Source organism: Camelus bactrianus, unplaced genomic scaffold, assembly GCF_048773025.1.
Source record: "Camelus bactrianus isolate YW-2024 breed Bactrian camel unplaced genomic scaffold, ASM4877302v1 HiC_scaffold_152, whole genome shotgun sequence".
Taxonomy (NCBI): Eukaryota; Metazoa; Chordata; class Mammalia; order Artiodactyla; family Camelidae; genus Camelus; species Camelus bactrianus.
Window position 1 is genome coordinate 834,336 of NW_027413922.1, and position 13,219 is coordinate 847,554.

Sequence of the window (13,219 nt, forward strand, 5' to 3'; positions counted from 1 at the left end):
GCTCCAGAGCTTGCCAGGAGACGCACATGTCCAAGAAGGCCAGTCCCCAGCAGGGAAGCAGGATGGAGCCCCAGGTGCAGGTAGGTCACGGCAGGATGGGGGTACTGGGGATGGTCGAAGGCAGGCAGGGAGGCTCGGGGTCAGGCAACGGGGAGGGAAGCACCGGGGTGTATGTGGGGCACAGGTAGGCCAAGGCAGGATGGAGTGAGGGGCGCTGTGTGGGACCCAAGTAGGAAGGGAGGGGAGGGGTGCTTCAGGAGCCAGGGTCGGGCTATCCCCTCCCCCCACCTCCTGCCACCTCCCAAAGCAGCAGCTGAGTCCCTCCTGAGCTCCCTGTGGGACAGGCCCAGCTTTGGCATCTGCGTCCTTGCCCCAACTTGCTACACGGCTCCCCTCATCTGGAGCCCCCGGCCCGCTTATCTTTCCCACCACAGACCGAATGCATCTTTGGACATGTGGCTGGCTCTGGGATGAAATGTTTCCAGGGCACTTCATTGGCACTCTTAACTCGTGTCATAACACACTGAATTGTTTTATAAGTACGTTTAGAAATAGCTTATTCACAAGAATATCAAACTTCCTCATTCTTGGTCAACATTGACAGATTGTCATTTACCTTAGCATGTTATACATACTCCAGTTAAGTATTTTTCCCCCTTTGTCTGTGATCGTCTACAGATAACACTGGTCTGCTATTAGCTTAGAGTCCATCTCTGCCTTTGCTCTTTCATTTTTCCTGAACTTCTCGTGTGGGATAATTTCTCATATTGCTTTCCCTGATCCTAACTTACTTATTATAATTAAGTGGGTTGTAGGAATAGGAATATAGTATAGTTATGAAGGTACAATAACATATATTCCATTATTCTAAATTGACTTAAATTAGGTTAAAAATTATACTTGAAGATAGAGTGCATCATTTAGAAGGGAAGGGGGTCTACAGAATATTTGCTTTTATAAAGGGGGTATTGGGTCTGAAATGATAGCTATGGCCATAAGTTAGCAACGTTTGCTAGGAACTGGGTTGATGTTAACTCTGCTAGTTCTGATCCATAGATCACAGTCCTTTGTAGATCTATGTTCTATTGTAGACTTTGTGTGTTAGGTGCAGCATTTATCACATTTTATGTACCGCATTATACATATGATATTCAGTAGCTTACCCTTGTAAATGAAAAGATAAAAGGACTATAGATGGGTAGATTCTTAGTGAGTTGTTCCCCGCCCTTTCCCATTCCCACTAATTTGCTTAGAGATAGCCAATACAGACGATTCTTTAAACATGTGGATGAGGATAGAAACTCAATCCTTAACCATTACACATTTTCAGGACTGACTTTAAATTAAATTTTAGGCTATCAATAGCAATGTACCGCTATTCTCAGATTTCTTTCATAGTCTCTTGTTTTGATGACCTTTTCGTACTTCGGTCTTTGCTTAATTTCATGCAGAGGTAGAAAATATGGTAATTTTTAACAACTCCTTGGTAATTCTGCAAATACAAAGGAAGTTTTAAAAAGGCAGATTTAAAAAGAAAAGAATTGATTTGATTCCAAAGCTGGTATTAACATATTTTAATGCAGAGGAAGGATAAGGAGCAAGATGAATCTTAAGGTTATAAGAGGCCCATCAAATTGACCTACATGAGCTCACAGAAGTTACACGTTTCCTAGGGCCAAGGAACTGTTTCATGGCCTTGAAGGGTATATTAGTATTTCTACTTAAGTCATTACATTTTCAAACATTGGAACTGCTCAGATTTGGTTCACTGCACAAACCAATCACTTAGAATGTGAAAGAGCATGACTTTGGTCTCCTGGAGACAGCTCTTCTGTGACTGAGCTCTCGTTTGCACGGCCTGTCTACCTTCCCTGTGAATTTTTTTTTCTTGTTTTTTTTTGTTTGTTTGTTTTTTTTTTTTTTTCCCTTGTCAGCCTACATTGTGAATGCAACTGATAGAACAAACACCAACACCTAACACTGGAAACTCTCTCCTCTGAACTCATTTGAAACACATGCTGAGGTTCTCAATCGGCAAGTTTTATAAAATGTCAGAACGTTTTATTAGAGTTGGGAGTGATTGTTGGACTCATAATAATCACACAGGGAGCTTAAGAAAATACTAATGCCTCAGCCCCACCTTCAGAAATTCTGAATTAACTTGTCTGGGGAAGGCTGCAGGCCCCTATGTTTTTAAAAAGTTTTCCAAGCAATTTGAATGTCCAGCCAATTGGAGAACCACTGGGCTAGTCCCATGCGATCAGATAAAAACAGAAATTCATATAGGATTGGACATAGCAAAGGGCACAAAACTAGACATCAGAATAGCTGAGACTAAACACTGACGGCGCCGGCCCTCCCCGCCCCGCAGAGGCCCGCGCGGACTCCATCCGCCGCGGGGACCCGGGGTGGCAGCCGCCGCAACCCACGTCCTTCCCGCGCCCCGCGCCCCGCCGCCGCCGCCGCAGCCCGCACTCACCTCAGGGGCGCAAGCGGCACAGCCGACCGTCGGCCTCGTTCCCGCCGAAGCGTCTCGGTGCGGTACTCCCTGCGCGGGCGGGTTCTTCCCTGGCGGTCGCAGGGGGTTCAGGGGTGGGGGGGCGGGGAACGGCCGTCACACGAGCAACGAACCGAAGCGCCGCCTGGTGGCATTTTCCACAGGCCGGCGCCACCGCAGCCGCCTTGGGTCCGCACAGCCCCCTGCCGGCCGCAGCTCTTGCTGTCTCGCCGAGCCGACAAGCCTCCGCGGACAGGGGAGGAAGCCACGGCGCGAGTCGGAGGCCGGGCGGGGGTGTGCGCAGACTCTGTCCTCTGGGGACTGCGCGCATGCGCACCAGCGGGGCGGGACCCGCGGCCGCTGCGTGGGGGCGGGACCCGCGGCCGCTTCGTGGGGGCCGGCCCCGCCCAGGGGCACTGGTCCGGCTCAGCCAATCGCGAGCGCCTGGTACCTCTTGGCGCGGGCGATTTGAATGGTTCGCGGCCGCCTGAGGTGGCGGCAGGTGGGCACGCCGCTGCCCTTTTGGGAGCTTCTCTGAGATCGGGGGTGGGGGAACCCGCCTCTCATCCTTTCGCCGGAGCCCCACCCTCCCCAGGCCGCGGGACTGGCAAAAAAAAAAAAAACAAACCCAGCTGGGAAATTAAAACAACACTGACTTCAGGATAATGGTTACGTCTTTGGATGGAAAGAAGGGAATGGGATAAAGGAAAGGAGAAAAAGAAACTTCAAGCATTTGTATATGATTTGATTTCTTAAAAGAAAGATTTTTAAATGCTAACATTTTGCCACAATGCTTCAATGTTTTGAAGAAATAAAATGTTAATATGTAATTTTATTACATAAAAACCCAAAATTTAGTCATGCATATGCACACAGATATGCATATTTTATATGTAAACATAAAAAACATGATTCAATGAATAAAATGATAGAGATTTTCTTTATCATTGAGCTTTATTCTTTTCCTGAACTTACGGTTATTTCAGGTACTTCAGGGCTCCAGAGCTTGCCAGGAGACGCACATGTCCAAGAAGGCCAGTCCCCAGCAGGGAAGCAGGATGGAGCCCCAGGTGCAGGTAGGTCACGGCAGGATGGGGGTACTGGGGATGGTCGAAGGCAGGCAGGGAGGCTCGGGGTCAGGCAACGGGGAGGGAAGCACCGGGGTGTATGTGGGGCACAGGTAGGCCAAGGCAGGATGGAGTGAGGGGCGCTGTGTGGGACCCAAGTAGGAAGGGAGGGGAGGGGTGCTTCAGGAGCCAGGGTCGGGCTATCCCCTCCCCCCACCTCCTGCCACCTCCCAAAGCAGCAGCTGAGTCCCTCCTGAGCTCCCTGTGGGACAGGCCCAGCTTTGGCATCTGCGTCCTTGCCCCAACTTGCTACACGGCTCCCCTCATCTGGAGCCCCCGGCCCGCTTATCTTTCCCACCACAGACCGAATGCATCTTTGGACATGTGGCTGGCTCTGGGATGAAATGTTTCCAGGGCACTTCATTGGCACTCTTAACTCGTGTCATAACACACTGAATTGTTTTATAAGTACGTTTAGAAATAGCTTATTCACAAGAATATCAAACTTCCTCATTCTTGGTCAACATTGACAGATTGTCATTTACCTTAGCATGTTATACATACTCCAGTTAAGTATTTTTCCCCCTTTGTCTGTGATCGTCTACAGATAACACTGGTCTGCTATTAGCTTAGAGTCCATCTCTGCCTTTGCTCTTTCATTTTTCCTGAACTTCTCGTGTGGGATAATTTCTCATATTGCTTTCCCTGATCCTAACTTACTTATTATAATTAAGTGGGTTGTAGGAATAGGAATATAGTATAGTTATGAAGGTACAATAACATATATTCCATTATTCTAAATTGACTTAAATTAGGTTAAAAATTATACTTGAAGATAGAGTGCATCATTTAGAAGGGAAGGGGGTCTACAGAATATTTGCTTTTATAAAGGGGGTATTGGGTCTGAAATGATAGCTATGGCCATAAGTTAGCAACGTTTGCTAGGAACTGGGTTGATGTTAACTCTGCTAGTTCTGATCCATAGATCACAGTCCTTTGTAGATCTATGTTCTATTGTAGACTTTGTGTGTTAGGTGCAGCATTTATCACATTTTAGGTACCGCATTATACATATGATATTCAGTAGCTTACCCTTGTAAATGAAAAGATAAAAGGACTATAGATGGGTAGATTCTTAGTGAGTTGTTCCCCGCCCTCTCCCATTCCCACTAATTTGCTTAGAGATAGCCAATACAGACGATTCTTTAAACATGTGGATGAGGATAGAAACTCAATCCTTAACCATTACACATTTTCAGGACTGACTTTAAATTAAATTTTAGGCTATCAATAGCAATGTACCGCTATTCTCACATTTCTTTTATAGTCTCTTGTTTTGATGACCTTTTCGTACTTCGGTTTTTGCTTAATTTCATTCAGAGCTAGAAAACATGGTAATTTTTAACAACTCCTTGGTAATTCTGCAAATAAAAAGGAAGTTTTAAAAAGGTAGATTTAAAAAGAAAAGAATTGATTTGATTCCAAAGCTGGTATTAACGTATTTTAATGCAGAGGAAAGATAAGGAGCAAGATGAATCTTAAGGTTATAAGAGGCCCATCAAATTGACCTACATGAGCTCACAGAAGTTACACGTTTCCTAGGGCCAAGGAACTGTTTCATGGCCTTGAAGGGTATATTAGTATTTCTACTTAAGTCATTACATTTTCAAACATTGGAACTGCTCAGATTTGGTTCACTGCACAAACCAATCACTTAGAATGTGAAAGAGCATGACTTTGGTCTCCTGGAGACAGCTCTTCTGTGACTGAGCTCTCGTTTGCACGGCCTGTCTACCTTCCCTGTGAATTTTTTTTTCTTGTTTTTTTTTGTTTGTTTGTTGGTTTTTTTTTTTTCCCTTGTCAGCCTACATTGTGAATGCAACTGATAGAACAAACACCAACACCTAACACTGGAAACTCTCTCCTCTGAACTCATTTGAAACACATGCTGAGGTTCTCAATCGGCAAGTTTTATAAAATGTCAGAACGTTTTATTAGAGTTGGGAGTGATTGTTGGACTCATAATAATCACACAGGGAGCTTAAGAAAATACTAATGCCTCAGCCCCACCTTCAGAAATTCTGAATTAACTTGTCTGGGGAAGACTGCAGGCCCCTATGTTTTTAAAAAGTTTTCCAAGCAATTTGAATGTCCAGCCAATTGGAGAACCACTGGGCTAGTCCCATGCGATCAGATAAAAACAGAAATTCATATAGGATTGGACATAGCAAAGGGCACAAAACTAGACATCAGAATAGCTGAGACTAAACACTGACGGCGCCGGCCCTCCCCGCCCCGCAGAGGCCCGCGCGGACTCCATCCGCCGCGGGGACCCGGGGTGGCAGCCGCCGCAACCCACGTCCTTCCCGCGCCCCGCGCCCCGCCGCCGCCGCCGCAGCCCGCACTCACCTCAGGGGCGCAAGCGGCACAGCCGACCGTCGGCCTCGTTCCCGCCGAAGCGTCTCGGTGCGGTACTCCCTGCGCGGGCGGGTTCTTCCCTGGCGGTCGCAGGGGGTTCAGGGGTGGGGGGGCGGGGAACGGCCGTCACACGAGCAACGAACCGAAGCGCCGCCTGGTGGCATTTTCCACAGGCCGGCGCCACCGCAGCCGCCTTGGGTCCGCACAGCCCCCTGCCGGCCGCAGCTCTTGCTGTCTCGCCGAGCCGACAAGCCTCCGCGGACAGGGGAGGAAGCCACGGCGCGAGTCGGAGGCCGGGCGGGGGTGTGCGCAGACTCTGTCCTCTGGGGACTGCGCGCATGCGCACCAGCGGGGCGGGACCCGCGGCCGCTGCGTGGGGGCGGGACCCGCGGCCGCTTCGTGGGAGCCGGCCCCGCCCAGGGGCACTGGTCCGGCTCAGCCAATCGCGAGCGCCTGGTACCTCTTGGCGCGGGCGATTTGAATGGTTCGCGGCCGCCTGAGGTGGCGGCAGGTGGGCAAGCCGCTGCCCTTTTGGGAGCTTCTCTGAGATCGGGGGTGGGGGAACCCGCCTCTCATCCTTTCGCCGGAGCCCCTCCCTCCCCAGGCCGCGGGACTGGCAAAAAAAAAAAAAACAAACCCAGCTGGGAAATTAAAACAACACTGACTTCAGGATAACGGTTACGTCTTTGGATGGAAAGAAGGGAATGGGATAAAGGAAAGGAGAAAAAGAAACTTCAAGCATTTGTATATGATTTGATTTCTTAAAAGAAAGATTTTTAAATGCTAACATTTTGCCACAATGCTTCAATGTTTTGAAGAAATAAAATGTTAATATGTAATTTTATTACATAAAAACCCAAAATTTAGTCATGCATATGCACACAGATATGCATATTTTATATGTAAACATAAAAAACATGATTCAATGAATAAAATGATAGAGATTTTCTTTATCATTGAGCTTTATTCTTTTCCTGAACTTACGGTTATTTCAGCTACTTCAGGGCTCCTGAGCTTGCCAGGAGACGCACATGTCCAAGAAGGCCAGTCCCCAGCAGGGAAGCAGGATGGAGCCCCAGGTGCAGGTAGGTCACGGCAGGATGGGGGTACTGGGGATGGTCGAAGGCAGGCAGGGAGGCTCGGGGTCAGGCAACGGGGAGGGAAGCACCGGGGTGTATGTGGGGCACAGGTAGGCCAAGGCAGGATGGAGTGAGGGGCGCTGTGTGGGACCCAAGTAGGAAGGGAGGGGAGGGGTGCTTCAGGAGCCAGGGTCGGGCTATCCCCTCCCCCCACCTCCTGCCACCTCCCAAAGCAGCAGCTGAGTCCCTCCTGAGCTCCCTGTGGGACAGGCCCAGCTTTGGCATCTGCGTCCTTGCCCCAACTTGCTACACGGCTCCCCTCATCTGGAGCCCCCGGCCCGCTTATCTTTCCCACCACAGACCGAATGCATCTTTGGACATGTGGCTGGCTCTGGGATGAAATGTTTCCAGGGCACTTCATTGGCACTCTTAACTCGTGTCATAACACACTGAATTGTTTTATAAGTACGTTTAGAAATAGCTTATTCACAAGAATATCAAACTTCCTCATTCTTGGTCAACATTGACAGATTGTCATTTACCTTAGCATGTTATACATACTCCAGTTAAGTATTTTTCCCCCTTTGTCTGTGATCGTCTACAGATAACACTGGTCTGCTATTAGCTTAGAGTCCATCTCTGCCTTTGCTCTTTCATTTTTCCTGAACTTCTCGTGTGGGATAATTTCTCATATTGCTTTCCCTGATCCTAACTTACTTATTATAATTAAGTGGGTTGTAGGAATAGGAATATAGTATAGTTATGAAGGTACAATAACATATATTCCATTATTCTAAATTGACTTAAATTAGGTTAAAAATTATACTTGAAGATAGAGTGCATCATTTAGAAGGGAAGGGGGTCTACAGAATATTTGCTTTTATAAAGGGGGTATTGGGTCTGAAATGATAGCTATGGCCATAAGTTAGCAACGTTTGCTAGGAACTGGGTTGATGTTAACTCTGCTAGTTCTGATCCATAGATCACAGTCCTTTGTAGATCTATGTTCTATTGTAGACTTTGTGTGTTAGGTGCAGCATTTATCACATTTTATGTACCGCATTATACATATGATATTCAGTAGCTTACCCTTGTAAATGAAAAGATAAAAGGACTATAGATGGGTAGATTCTTAGTGAGTTGTTCCCCGCCCTCTCCCATTCCCACTAATTTGCTTAGAGATAGCCAATACAGACGATTCTTTAAACATGTGGATGAGGATAGAAACTCAATCCTTAACCATTACACATTTTCAGGACTGACTTTAAATTAAATTTTAGGCTATCAATAGCAATGTACCGCTATTCTCACATTTCTTTTATAGTCTCTTGTTTTGATGACCTTTTCGTACTTCGGTCTTTGCTTAATTTCATTCAGAGCTAGAAAACATGGTAATTTTTAACAACTCCTTGGTAATTCTGCAAATAAAAAGGAAGTTTTAAAAAGGTAGATTTAAAAAGAAAAGAATTGATTTGATTCCAAAGCTGGTATTAACGTATTTTAATGCAGAGGAAAGATAAGGAGCAAGATGAATCTTAAGGTTATAAGAGGCCCATCAAATTGACCTACATGAGCTCACAGAAGTTATACGTTTCCTAGGGCCAAGGAACTGTTTCATGGCCTTGAAGGGTATATTAGTATTTCTACTTAAGTCATTACATTTTCAAACATTGGAACTGCTCAGATTTGGTTCACTGCACAAACCAATCACTTAGAATGTGAAAGAGCATGACTTTGGTCTCCTGGAGACAGCTCTTCTGTGACTGAGCTCTCGTTTGCACGGCCTGTCTACCTTCCCTGTGAATTTTTTTTTCTTGTTTTTTTTTGTTTGTTTGTTGGTTTTTTTTTTTCCCTTGTCAGCCTACATTGTGAATGCAACTGATAGAACAAACACCAACACCTAACACTGGAAACTCTCTCCTCTGAACTCATTTGAAACACATGCTGAGGTTCTCAATCGGCAAGTTTTATAAAATGTCAGAACGTTTTATTAGAGTTGGGAGTGATTGTTGGACTCATAATAATCACACAGGGAGCTTAAGAAAATACTAATGCCTCAGCCCCACCTTCAGAAATTCTGAATTAACTTGTCTGGGGAAGACTGCAGGCCCCTATGTTTTTAAAAAGTTTTCCAAGCAATTTGAATGTCCAGCCAATTGGAGAACCACTGGGCTAGTCCCATGCGATCAGATAAAAACAGAAATTCATATAGGATTGGACATAGCAAAGGGCACAAAACTAGACATCAGAATAGCTGAGACTAAACACTGACGGCGCCGGCCCTCCCCGCCCCGCAGAGGCCCGCGCGGACTCCATCCGCCGCGGGGACCCGGGGTGGCAGCCGCCGCAACCCACGTCCTTCCCGCGCCCCGCGCCCCGCCGCCGCCGCCGCAGCCCGCACTCACCGCAGGGGCGCAAGCGGCACAGCCGACCGTCGGCCTCGTTCCCGCCGAAGCGTCTCGGTGCGGTACTCCCTGCGCGGGCGGGTTCTTCCCTGGCGGTCGCAGGGGGTTCAGGGGTGGGGGGGCGGGGAACGGCCGTCACACGAGCAACGAACCGAAGCGCCGCCTGGTGGCATTTTCCACAGGCCGGCGCCACCGCAGCCGCCTTGGGTCCGCACAGCCCCCTGCCGGCCGCAGCTCTTGCTGTCTCGCCGAGCCGACAAGCCTCCGCGGACAGGGGAGGAAGCCACGGCGCGAGTCGGAGGCCGGGCGGGGGTGTGCGCAGACTCTGTCCTCTGGGGACTGCGCGCATGCGCACCAGCGGGGCGGGACCCGCGGCCGCTGCGTGGGGGCGGGACCCGCGGCCGCTTCGTGGGGGCCGGCCCCGCCCAGGGGCACTGGTCCGGCTCAGCCAATTGCGAGCGCCTGGTACCTCTTGGCGCGGGCGATTTGAATGGTTCGCGGCCACCTGAGGTGGCGGCAGGTGGGCACGCCGCTGCCCTTTTGGGAGCTTCTCTGAGATCGGGGGTGGGGGAACCCGCCTCTCATCCTTTCGCCGGAGCCCCACCCTCCCCAGGCCGCGGGACTGGCAAAAAAAAAAAAAACAAACCCAGCTGGGAAATTAAAACAACACTGACTTCAGGATAAGGGTTACGTCTTTGGATGGAAAGAAGGGAATGGGATAAAGGAAAGGAGAAAAAGAAACTTCAAGCATTTGTATATGATTTGATTTCTTAAAAGAAAGATTTTTAAATGCTAACATTTTGCCACAATGCTTCAATGTTTTGAAGAAATAAAATGTTAATATGTAATTTTATTACATAAAAACCCAAAATTTAGTCATGCATATGCACACAGATATGCATATTTTATATGTAAACATAAAAAACATGATTCAATGAATAAAATGATAGAGATTTTCTTTATCATTGAGCTTTATTCTTTTCCTGAAATTACGGTTATTTCAGGTACTTCAGGGCTCCAGAGCTTGCCAGGAGACGCACATGTCCAAGAAGGCCAGTCCCCAGCAGGGAAGCAGGATGGAGCCCCAGGTGCAGGTAGGTCACGGCAGGATGGGGGTACTGGGGATGGTCGAAGGCAGGCAGGGAGGCTCGGGGTCAGGCAACGGGGAGGGAAGCACCGGGGTGTATGTGGGGCACAGGTAGGCCAAGGCAGGATGGAGTGAGGGGCGGTGTGTGGGACCCAAGTAGGAAGGGAGGGGAGGGGTGCTTCAGGAGCCAGGGTCGGGCTATCCCCTCCCCCCACCTCCTGCCACCTCCCAAAGCAGCAGCTGAGTCCCTCCTGAGCTCCCTGTGGGACAGGCCCAGCTTTGGCATCTGCGTCCTTGCCCCAACTTGCTACACGGCTCCCCTCATCTGGAGCCCCCGGCCCGCTTATCTTTCCCACCACAGACCGAATGCATCTTTGGACATGTGGCTGGCTCTGGGATGAAATGTTTCCAGGGCACTTCATTGGCACTCTTAACTCGTGTCATAACACACTGAATTGTTTTATAAGTACGTTTAGAAATAGCTTATTCACAAGAATATCAAACTTCCTCATTCTTGGTCAACATTGACAGATTGTCATTTATCTTAGCATGTTATACATACTCCAGTTAAGTATTTTTCCCCCTTTGTCTGTGATCATCTACAGATAACACTGGTCTGCTATTAGCTTAGAGTCCATCTCTGCCTTTGCTCTTTCATTTTTCCTGAACTTCCCGTGTGGGATAATTTCTCATATTGCTTTCCCTGATCCTAACTTACTTATTATAATTAAGCGGGGTGTAGGAATAGGAATATAGTATAGTTATGAAGGTACAATAACATATATTCCATTATTCTAAATTGACTTAAATTAGGTTAAAAATTATACTTGAAGATAGAGTGCCTCATTTAGAAGGGAAGGGGGTCTACAGAATATTTGCTTTTATAAAGGGGGTATTGGGTCTGAAATGATAGCTATGGCCATAAGTTAGCAACGTTTGCTAGGAACTGGGTTGATGTTAACTCTGCTAGTTCTGATCCATAGATCATAATCCTTTGCAGATCTATGGTCTATTGTAGACTTTGTGTGTTAGGTGCAGCATTTATCACATTTTAGGTACCGCATTATATATATGATATTCAGTAGCTTACCCTTCTAAATGAAAAGATAAAAGGACTACAGATGAGTAGATTCTTAGTGTGTTGTTCCCCGCCCTCTCCCATTCCCACTAATTTGCTTAGAGATAGCCAATACAGACGATTTTTTAAACATGTGGATGAGGATAGAAACTCAATCCTTAACCATTACACATTTTCAGGACTGACTTTAAATTAAATTTTAGGCTATCAATAGCAATGTACCGCTATTCTCAGATTTCTTTCATAGTCTCTTGTTTTGATGACCTTTTCGTACTTCGGTCTTTGCTTAATTTCATGCAGAGGTAGAAAATATGGTAATTTTTAACAACTCCTTGGTAATTCTGCAAATACAAAGGAAGTTTTAAAAAGGCAGATTTAAAAAGAAAAGAATTGATTTGATTCCAAAGCTGGTATTAACATATTTTAATGCAGAGGAAAGATAAGGAGCAAGATGAATCTTAAGGTTATAAGAGGCCCATCAAATTGACCTACATGAGCTCACAGAAGTTACACGTTTCCTAGGGCCAAGGAAATGTTTCATGGCCTTGAAGGGTATATTAGTATTTCTACTTAAGTCATTACATTTTCAAACATTGGAACTGCTCAGATTTGGTTCACTGCACAAACCAATCACTTAGAATGTGAAAGAGCATGACTTTGGTCTCCTGGAGACAGCTCTTCTGTGACTGAGCTCTCGTTTGCACGGCCTGTCTACCTTCCCTGTGAATTTTTTTTTCTTGTTTTTTTCTTTGTTGGTTTTTTTTTTTTTCCCTTGTCAGCCTACATTGTGAATGCAACTGATAGAACAAACACCAACACCTAACACTGGAAACTCTCTCCTCTGAACTCATTTGAAACACATGCTGAGGTTCTCAATCGGCAAGTTTTATAAAATGTCAGAACGTTTTATTAGAGTTGGGAGTGATTGTTGGACTCATAATAATCACACAGGGAGCTTAAGAAAATACTAATGCCTCAGCCCCACCTTCAGAAATTCTGAATTAACTTGTCTGGGGAAGACTGCAGGCCCCTATGTTTTTAAAAAGTTTTCCAAGCAATTTGAATGTCCAGCCAATTGGAGAACCACTGGGCTAGTCCCATGCGATCAGATAAAAACAGAAATTCATATAGGATTGGACATAGCAAAGGGCACAAAACTAGACATCAGAATAGCTGAGACTAAACACTGACGGCGCCGGCCCTCCCCGCCCCGCAGAGGCCCGCGCGGACTCCATCCGCCGCGGGGACCCGGGGTGGCAGCCGCCGCAACCCACGTCCTTCCCGCGCCCCGCGCCCCGCCGCCGCCGCCGCAGCCCGCACTCACCTCAGGGGCGCAAGCGGCACAGCCGACCGTCGGCCTCGTTCCCGCCGAAGCGTCTCGGTGCGGTACTCCCTGCGCGGGCGGGTTCTTCCCTGGCGGTCGCAGGGGGTTCAGGTGTGGGGGGGCGGGGAACGGCCGTCACACGAGCAACGAACCGAAGCGCCGCCTGGTGGCATTTTCCACAGGCCGGCGCCACCGCAGCCGCCTTGGGTCCGCACAGCCCCCTGCCGGCCGCAGCTCTTGCTGTCTCGCCGAGCCGACAAGCCT